The sequence below is a fragment of the Pseudonaja textilis genome, chromosome 1 (genome assembly GCF_049901715.1).
Source record: "Pseudonaja textilis isolate UNSWEBS1 chromosome 1, rPseTex1.2, whole genome shotgun sequence".
NCBI lineage: Eukaryota > Metazoa > Chordata > Lepidosauria > Squamata > Elapidae > Pseudonaja > Pseudonaja textilis.
The window spans coordinates 73,383,830-73,393,287 of NC_141990.1; the positions used below are offsets into that span (position 1 = coordinate 73,383,830).

Genomic DNA, 9,458 nt, shown 5'->3' on the forward strand with positions numbered 1-9,458 from the left:
TTCTCAACTGTGCTAATATCAGATACGTAATGTGGGTTCCAGACTGATGAGCTGTATTTGAGTCTTGGTCTAGCAAATGTTTTGTATGCTCTAGTTAGTAGTGTGATATTCCAGAGAAGAAGCTACATAGGATTAGATTAACAACTCTTAATGCCTTTTTGGCTATGTAGTTACATGGTCAGCCCCCCAAAGGTAACATATTTACACACCTTGAGGCTGTCATTGGATGGGACTAAAAGAAGAGGGACATTGCTAATTTAACAATGGAACAGCTAAAAGATGATTAATCATAGATGGGATGAGACGGAATAAGTGCTTTGGAAATGCTGTACTGTAGTTGTTCTTGTCATTCAAGCCATACTATTGTCAAAATTAACAGTAGCCAGAAAAAGTATGAATCGAGCAAACCCTGTGGTTCCTAATGATAAAAATATAAATATAGCTATAGTTATAACATTAACGTACATCTTTGTGGTTTCTTGGTCATATCTTCAGGTTTGATCTTTTCAAGCTATGAATGTTTTAGTTAACATGGTGCCTTTGCAGTCTTATTTGTGGTTTCTTGGTCATATCTTCAGGTTTGATCTTTTCAAGCTATGAATGTTTTAGTTAACATGGTGCCTTTGCAGTCTTATTCAATTGCATTGTTTAAAAAATATTTTCCAAGCTTCATTCTTTTAGTTTCATACTAGTACAGAATACTGTAACACTAAGATGCAGAATTATACATTACTTATCATGTCTTCAGATATCCAGAGTGATTAAGTCAAACTATGTGGAAAGTTAAAAATTACATGAATTTTTAAAATGGTAAGTTATTCTTGATTCTGAATCTGGAGCTAAATACAAAAACAAAACAAAAAATAGAATCATATTATTTCCAATTTATCAATCAAGACTAATCCTCTGGGTTTTTGTGGATTGGCTAATTAACAATATGATGGATCTTGGCTGAAAAACTATATTTGGAAGCTGGATCACAAGCAACTTATTCAGCTCTATTACTGAGTTCACCCAACACACTAAACTCTAAATCAGGTGACAAATTATCACCGATACAGTCATGCAATACTGGTAGTTCTCAACAACCGTTTATTTAATGACTGTGCAAAGTTATAGTGGCACTGAAAAAAGTGACTTATGACAGGCCCTCGCACAACCATCCCCATGGACACTTGATCAAAATTTGGGAATTTGGCAACTGGAATGTATTTAGGTACAATGTTCCAGAGTCATGTGATCCCAATGTACAACCTTCTCAGCAGTAGTAGGATTCAAATTTTTTTACCACCGGTTATGTGGCTGTGGCTTGGTGGGCGTGGCAGGGGAAGGATACTGTAAAATCTCCAGTCAGAGGTGGTATTTGCCGGTTCTCCGAACTACTCAAAATTTCTGCTACCGGTTCTCCAGAACTGGTCAGAACCTGCTGAATACCACCTGTGTAGTCCCCACCCCACTAACCTGCTTTCCAGCTCTGTTCTCCTATGCAGGGCAACAAAAGAAGACCCAGACAATCAGCTGAAACTAGGGAGGCAGAGAATAGATGGGGGCGGGGCCAGTCAGAGGTGGTATTTGCCGGTTCTCCGAACTACTCAACATTTCCGCTACTGGTTCTCCAGAACTGGTCAGAACTTGCTGAATACCATCACTGCTTCCCAGCTGGCTTTTGACAGGAAAAGTCAATGGGGAAAGCTGGATTCGCTTCAAAACCATGTGAGTCACTTAACAACTGCAGTGATTCACTTAACAGCCATGACAGAAAAGGCCATAAAATCGAACGTGACTCAATTAAAAACCATTTTGCTTAGCAAGGGAAATTCTGGTCCCAATTGTGGTTAAATCGAGGACTATCTGCATAAGTCTAAATCAGAGCTATCGGACTGGCGGCCCACAGGCCGGATAAGTCATGTGCAGACCACGCCCACTCCGGCTCCGCAAAGGCAAAAAAATGTGATAGGTCACATTCCAGACTGTGATGCGATCGAGTTTGACACCCGTGATCTAAATAAGGCCTATTGTCTCTTGTTGTAATGACCGGATTCACACAGCATACTACAATAGTGGCTAAGTTGCCAAACGATGCATCATTTTACCCTAATTTAGTGTGTTGGGAGAACCGGTGAGTTGCACTTAAATCTGGTTCTAATTCATGAGACTAAATGGATGTTGAAGATTTGGCCTACTGTAGTATATCTTATTAAATGGAACCTGTTAAATTTTGTGGACTCCTTTTTAGCATGGAAAAAATCTCTCAACCAAATGTGAACGTAACTAAAAACAGGGTTCACAATGAAATTCTCAAAGAGAGTTCGCTTGTGTTTTCAGTGTAACCACATAAAAATAATTATCCTGAAGCACCTGAAGACTATTTTCTAATTCTAGATACCAACCAGCTATATAATATTTAAAGAATAAAAAATAACACTTCAGAAAGGAAATGGTGTTCAGCATAATATATCAGAAGCTAATTGGGTGTAATTCCATTCCCTACACTATACTCATAGAAAAAAAATAGTAGAAGAATTATTCAGCTCTGTTTTGTTCTTTGAATTATTTTATATTTATAGATGCCTTCTACATATTCTTCCACTGATATGCATTTACTAAATGTATGGAGGCTAAATTCCCCAGATTTCTAACTTCTGAGTCATTCACTTGTGGCTGAAACAGGTTAGAGCATTTAAAAGTCATGAGGACTTCCACTGTTCTTACTGATTAAGTATTCGCTCTAGCAGTTGATCAGGGATTATAGTTAAAAAACTAGCATATCCTCCGGGCAAAGGGAAGTTTTTCTTACTAGCACTTTAATAGGGCTTACTCCCTAATAAACAATTGTAACCTTAAACAATTATTTAGCCCTGATAGTACACTCTATGATTAAGGGATGAGACCAATAGTCAAGATTATAAGAAGGTCAGAAACCCCTTTACATCAGGGGTGTCAAAAGTCGATTTTATTTTATTGAGGGCCGCATCAGGGTCGTCTGACCTCAGGGGGCTTGGTGGGCATGGCCAGCTTGATGTCACTCATGTCGAGAGGGGGCGCCTGTGGTGGCCTGAGCACTCTGCCAGTGAAAACAGGCTCCCAAGCTCCGATTTTGGCTGGGACAGTCTCCTGCAACCCTCTGCCAGTGAAAACAGAGTTTGGGAGGGCCGCAATTGGCCCTCCCAAGCTCCACTTTTGCTGGCACAGGCACCACAGGCCAGTCCTTTGCTGTTTCCAGGGCAGTCCTGCAGACCAGATCTAAGTACCCCATGGGCCGGATCTGGCCGGTGGGCCTCGAGTTTGACACCCCTGCTTTACAGCAAAAAAGGCTATGGCCAGAGGATGTGAGGGGCAAGAATTGCATGACTAACAAGCAATCAAAGAAAAGTGGCGGGAATATGCAGTATAACTTTACACAAATGGAAAAACAAGGCCGAGTTGTAAGAAAAAAAGCAACTACCAGATATCCTGGAGAAGGAAGTAATGTGGGCACTCAAACCAGCTTCCTAAATGCAAAGCTCCTGGAATTGATGGAATTCCAGCAGAGTTGCTGTGACTGCTGCCAACAAAAGCACCAACAGCGCCACGCCAAAATGTATGGAAGTCTGGTCAGTGGCCAAAAGAATGGAAAAGGTCAATATTTATCCCAATAGCAAAGAAAGGTGATACAAAAGCCTGTTCCAACCATTGAACCATAGCTTTGATACAGACATGAGTAAAATTCTCTTGAAAATAATCCAGCAACATTTGAATCCAATTGCCAATAGAGAGCAGGATTTCGTAAAGGAAGATGAATGCATGTGATCATATTGCCAATCTATCTTGATGATGGAAAAAGCAAAGGAGTACCCCAAAGACTTTTACATATGTGATTCATTTTATACACAAATGCTTCTGACTGTGTTGACCATGACAAGCTCTGGAACTGCCTCAAAGAACTGGGAATATCACCACACCACATCCAGCTCATTCAAGCAGCCACTGTAAGAATGGAATATGGAGACACAGAATTGGAAAAGGCACTCTGCAAGGTTGCATCCTGTCACCTATATATTCAACACGTTCACATAAATCAGGGGTCTTCAAACTTGACAGCTTTAAGACTTGTGGACTTCAATTCCCAGAATTCCTCCTCCAGTCATGTTAGTTCAAGTTTAAGTCCGCAAGTCTTAAACTTGCCAAGTTTGAAGACCCTTGATATAAATAGTTAAGAGAAATGCATTCTTTGGAGGAATCTGCCATTGAGATTAAGTAGGAGTGTCACAAACCTCCAATATATGGATGATACAATTTTGCTCGCCGAAAGCAACGAAGCTTTGGGGTGGCTAATCCTAAGAGTCAAAGATGAAAGTGACAAATTTGGTCTGCACCTTAACATCAAGAAAACAAAAATATCATTCAGAGGCAAGATTATCAAACAAAGGCTACCATGTTTTGGCCATGGACTCACTATAAAAAGTCAGTCATGCTGGGAGTGATTAGCGGAAAAAGAAGAAGGGGCGGCCCTATTATCCAATGGGTGGACACTATAAAGGATGACACCAAAATGACCATGACGGATCTGAAGGAAGTGGGGTGAGACAGAGGGATATGGAAAGTGCTGACCAGAGGTGGTATTCAGCAGGTTCTGACCAGTTCTGGAAAAGCAGTCGCAGAAATTTTGAGTAGTTTGGAGAACTGGCAAATACCACCTCTGACTGGAGGTTTTACAGTATCATTCCTTGCCATGCCCACCAAGCCACGCACATAGAACCGGTAGTAAAAAAAACTGAATCCCACCACTGGTGCTGACCCATAAAGTGGCTGAAGGTTGGACCTGACTGAATGGCTGATGACAAGTCAAGATTTCTCTTAAATTAGCTTCCAGGAAAATAAAATAAATGTCGCAATAATTAAAAGTCTTACAATAAATGTATTATTGTATATATATTTTTTTCTACCACTAACAATTAACTGTTATGTGAAGAAGTACTTCCTAACAGCTGGATTCAAACATTACACAAAGCCAAAATCCATCGTTCCCCAATCTTTCCAGCGGGGTTGAGAGAGGGGATGGTTCCACACGAGTGACTGGCAAGCACTCTGAATTTGTGCGAGTGGCGGGGATGTGTGCCCGGCATTCAAACAAATGGAATGCATGTGCACATACTTGCCCGCTGCTCACACAAGTGGGGATGCACACAGCGCTCACCTGCCGTTTTCACGGCCCAGTTGCAAAGAGCTCACGGCCCAATAGTGGGACGGGCCCTGGGAGTATGGACCCTTGCCATAATCTATCCTCAACTTAAAATATTACGTGACTAATATTTATGGCATATCGCATGTGAATCCTGCCAACTGTGATACACTGAGTAAATCATGTTTAAAGAAGCCATAATTTAAATCAATGTACACACCAAGTTTTTATCTATTTTTCCGTTTAGTTTCAATATTCAATACTCCTGAATTCTACTTTGCCAGAGCAAGAAAAAAAATTTTCTAGCCACTTTGTCTAAGCCAGGGGTGTCAAACTCGCGTCATCACAGCATCGTCCCATGACATATCATGAACGTTTTTTCTCCTTTGCTAAACGGGGCATGGGCGTGGCCAGCACATGACGCATCAGGCCTGCGGATTGCAAGTTTGACAGCCCTGCTCTAGTGCATCTATGTTTTTACATATTTCTATCATTCCTCCGCTCATTTCCAATTTTCCCATCTTACAACATCCCATCGATTTTCTCCACAGAAGAGTCAAAGCAAAGTTACTGTATAGAAACAGAGAGCAAGCCCCACTCAGTTGCACTGATAATAATTACCCAGTTGGGTAATGAAACACATGCAGGCAAACAACTAAGCTCAGACCGCACCAAGGACTCCAAAGCAAGCAATCTTTTTCAACTTCATATAAATGCCTTATTGTTGATCTTTATTACAGTGTGTAACAAGCAAAGAATGTCAAGTGTGATTCCTGTGTAATACGTGCATACATTCAAGGAAAATTGGTGTCATTGTGTAAATGATATTTCCTCAGCAGAAGAATTAAATTAATTCCAATTTTTTCTGATTAAGCTTCAGGGCTGACTTCTGAGAGGAAATGTGGGTATTTTCATAATGGCCTCTACTTAAAGAACACTTCTGGTAATGACACCTTCCAACATTTGTTGACATCGCTGGCACACAGCTGAAGAAATTTGGAGCTGAAGGGGAAAAAAATGGACTCCATTCTAAAACCTAATCCACAGCAGTTCTAAATACAGAACGTGGACCACTTTTCTTTCCCAAGGTTTAGTATAACTGAAGCATGTGATTTTTCACAATCCTGTTGTGTATCGATTACACACTTCGATTGATGGGACCTATACATGGGACATGTGAAGCAAATGCCCAGCGCAATGAATTTTGAATAGGGGAGCAGGTCAACTTGGCAGTTGGGTCACCAGTTCTGCTGGTTGGTGACCGATTTATGTTGTCTATTTCGTTTGATTCACAGAACTGAGGGATTTATAAGGGCGGGTATCTGTCCTATGTATTCCACCATTATGTGGCTCTGGAGTGATGTATCACCATCTCTCGGAAAACTGGTGAGGAGAAGCTCCGGGCCTTGAAACTGTTGGTTTGGACTGGTTTGGGTTAATGTTGAGGGATGATTGCTGGCTGTCATGGGATCACCCTTGGGTGAGAAGGGTGCAGCCTAGCACCCAAGAGTTTTGTTTTGTTCCTCTCTATTTACAGAGGTGGTAACAAGATGGAGATAGAATGGAATGTGTTCTTTTGATGAGTTGGCAGTGATGCAGAGTGCAAACTTTACAGGCAGTCCTCAATTTACAACAGTTTGTTTTTCACACTTATGACTATCGCAGCATCGCCATGTCATATGATCAAAATTCAGCCCCCTGGCAACTGACTCGTAGTTATGACGGTTGCGGTATCCCAGGGTCATGGGATCCCCTTTTGGGACCTTCTGACATGTCAATGGAGAAACCAAATTCACTGAGCAGCCTTGTTACTATCTTAACAACTGCAATGATTCACTTAACAACGATGGCAAGAAAGGACATAAAATTGGGGGGGGGGGGAGAAACTCACTTAACAAATGCCTCCCTGAGCAAAAGAAATTTCAGGCTCAATTGTGGTTGTAAGTCAAGGAGTACCTGTAGTTAGACCAAGAGGCACTGAATGCTAGGCAGAAATGCCACTGACACCTGACTGGTTAGCTGGTTGTAACTTTGAATGGTCACTAAATGAACTGTTGTAAGTCGAGGACTACCTGTATATTAGGCCAGGACTTTGGTCAGCATGACTGGTCATGTTTTGGTGGGGTCTGAGTTAATCTATGGAGACATGGCATTACATTGGCTTTTGTTATGTTATTTATGTCACTGTTATTTTAAATTGTTGTTAGCACCAAGTTGGGTGGCTTTTAAATAAACAAATCTCCACCCAGAAAGTAACAATTACTCTCTTGAAAACTATAAGCCAGTGATCCCCAAGCCAACCTCTGCTTTCCCAGCTACCACATTTTTTATTTGTCTTAAAGGGATAAATTTTCCCTATTTGCCCTCCTACCCCATTTTTGTATTGGCTGGTGACCTTAGCCTCGCCTCCTTTGGTGTTTGTTTGTTTGTTTTTTGCCCGCGACACAAATGAATCCATGTATGAGTTGACTCATGAATCACCCACTCCAATCATGAAGTCTGAATCACCGGACTAAGGACTAAAAACCTACTGCAAGGCGCTGGTCCTCAGCAAACGTCTCCAGCTCCACTCCACACCTCCTTCAGCGATTCTCCTCCAACCTTTCCTCAGCTCCTGGCAGAAAGAGTGGGGGTGCTGATCCCCGCTACGAAGCCCCTTGAAAAGTGGAAAGGGGCTGTTTCTGGGCTCGGCTGTGCCCAGGTTCCACGTTGCTGGTTGAGCTTCCCAGGTATCGGGCGCATCGACCTGAACTGTAACTATAGTAGCTGCGCGTTCTCTTGGGCTGACGAACCCTCTCACTGCCATTCACCCCCAAAGGGCGGGATGTGTGCCGCTGTTCAAGGAAGCGGGGCCGCTGGGCTTTCTCGGGGGGAACTCCGTCTTTTGGGGGAGACGGAGGACGCCTCTCCACGTGGGGTTCCTTTGATAGGGCGACAAAGCCGCCCTCTCGGCTGTTTACAAGCAGTCGGTTTTGGAAGGCGCCACCGAGCGACGGTGGGGGGTGGGGGAGGGAGAGTGAGGATGGCAGGAGCAGCGTCGCGATTGGCGGCCGATTCGCCAGGCCGAGGGCTTGACCGCCCCGGCTCACCCTTAATCCCAAAGGGCCAGCTAGAAGGGCGCCTGCCGAGGCTGAATTTCCGCCCTCCGCCAGTCCCACCGGCTCCCCTTCTTTGTCGAGGGGTGGAAGGTACCTCGCCATTAAAGAGGATCCAGGTTGACTCCTTTTGAGTTCCTTAAGGTGGGTGGGGGGGAGAGGAGAAGCGCCGAGATTAGTAGTAGCCGCGCCCGAGAAACAGGAGCGGCCGCGCTTGTCAAGAGTCAAATTAATTACACGCTCCCCTCCCCCCCTTCGTCGGCTACTCGCCGCTCCGCACGCAGGACTTGGCCGTAAGTACTAGCAGTTGGATTTCTCTCTCTCTCTCTCTCTCTCACACACACACACACACACACACATACACAAGCATATTGTATACGCGTGCAGACACGTGCACGCGCGCGGCGTGTAATCCACGTTTCACACGATCGGCCGGGAGAACGAAGGGCGCCTTTCCCCCCTTTCCAGCACGCTTTTGTAAAACTTGGGATTACGCACCGAGCTGAAAGTCTTTGTTGCTGCTTTCCTCCTAGACCTGTTGTGTTGTTGTTGTTGTTGGACGTTCGCTCGGCGGTGCTTAAGAGTCGCGTGCCAAGCAACAGGTTTAAGCAGGCATCGGCTGGGGAGAAAGTCTTAAATGTTCATTTCTTGGGCTCTTGGGGATAAAGCTTTCCTGAAGAATGCTTCTTGTGTGTGTGGTTTTGTTTTTGTTTTTTTTAAAGGTGTAGGTAGCCTAGCTCTGCATGAAAAACGCTAACTTTTGTTTAATTTCGCTTCTAGGGTTGTTTTTTTTTAATCTACGGTAGTTAGTTTCTAGGATAAGCGTTAGAAATAAAAAGTTACCATAGAAGAAACAATGACTATAATTCTAAATTCCGTGGCTGTAACTTTGAAGAGAGAAACAGGTTTAGAATGATGCAAACGCTCAGGTGAATCCCTGAAAAAACTTCAGTTTCTCCACTCCTAATTTTCCTGCCCTACTCCACCCCACTGGGATTTTCCCCTGAGTTTTGTATGCTCCTAGTATCAATAGTATTGCATTTACAGAGATGAGGTGCGCCTTTTAGATTTCAGTATTTAGATGCAGCATGGTATTTTAGTTTGAAATAATTATAAAAGGAATCTAGGATGTGTGCATAGAAGATACATCTAACAGATTTATCAGACAACTGAAGTTTGGAATTGCTTATGAAAATGTGTTC

The 9,458-nt window shown here is 43.1% G+C and overlaps 1 protein-coding gene and 1 long non-coding RNA gene across 4 annotated transcripts in view; one reads left to right on the forward strand and one right to left on the reverse strand.

Annotated features, from left to right (window-relative positions):
- The window catches only part of LOC148127676 (uncharacterized), a 31,971-nt gene extending 24,166 nt beyond the window's left edge, over positions 1-7,805 (reverse strand). Inside the window, exon 1 of the long non-coding RNA XR_015744478.1 lies at positions 7,693-7,805. This is a non-coding gene — a long non-coding RNA (uncharacterized LOC148127676). The remainder of the gene's footprint in view (positions 1-7,692) is intronic.
- FRMD1 (FERM domain containing 1) overlaps positions 7,606-9,458 on the forward strand; it is a 52,356-nt gene continuing 50,503 nt past the window's right edge. Inside the window, exon 1 of one of the 3 annotated variants that reach the window (XM_026705126.2) lies at positions 7,606-7,890. The gene's annotated coding sequence lies outside the window, so the exon portion shown is untranslated. Of the gene's footprint in view, positions 8,550-9,458 lie in introns of all 3 variants that reach the window. The other 2 variants (XM_026705125.2, XM_087938012.1) reach the window with 2 other exon arrangements.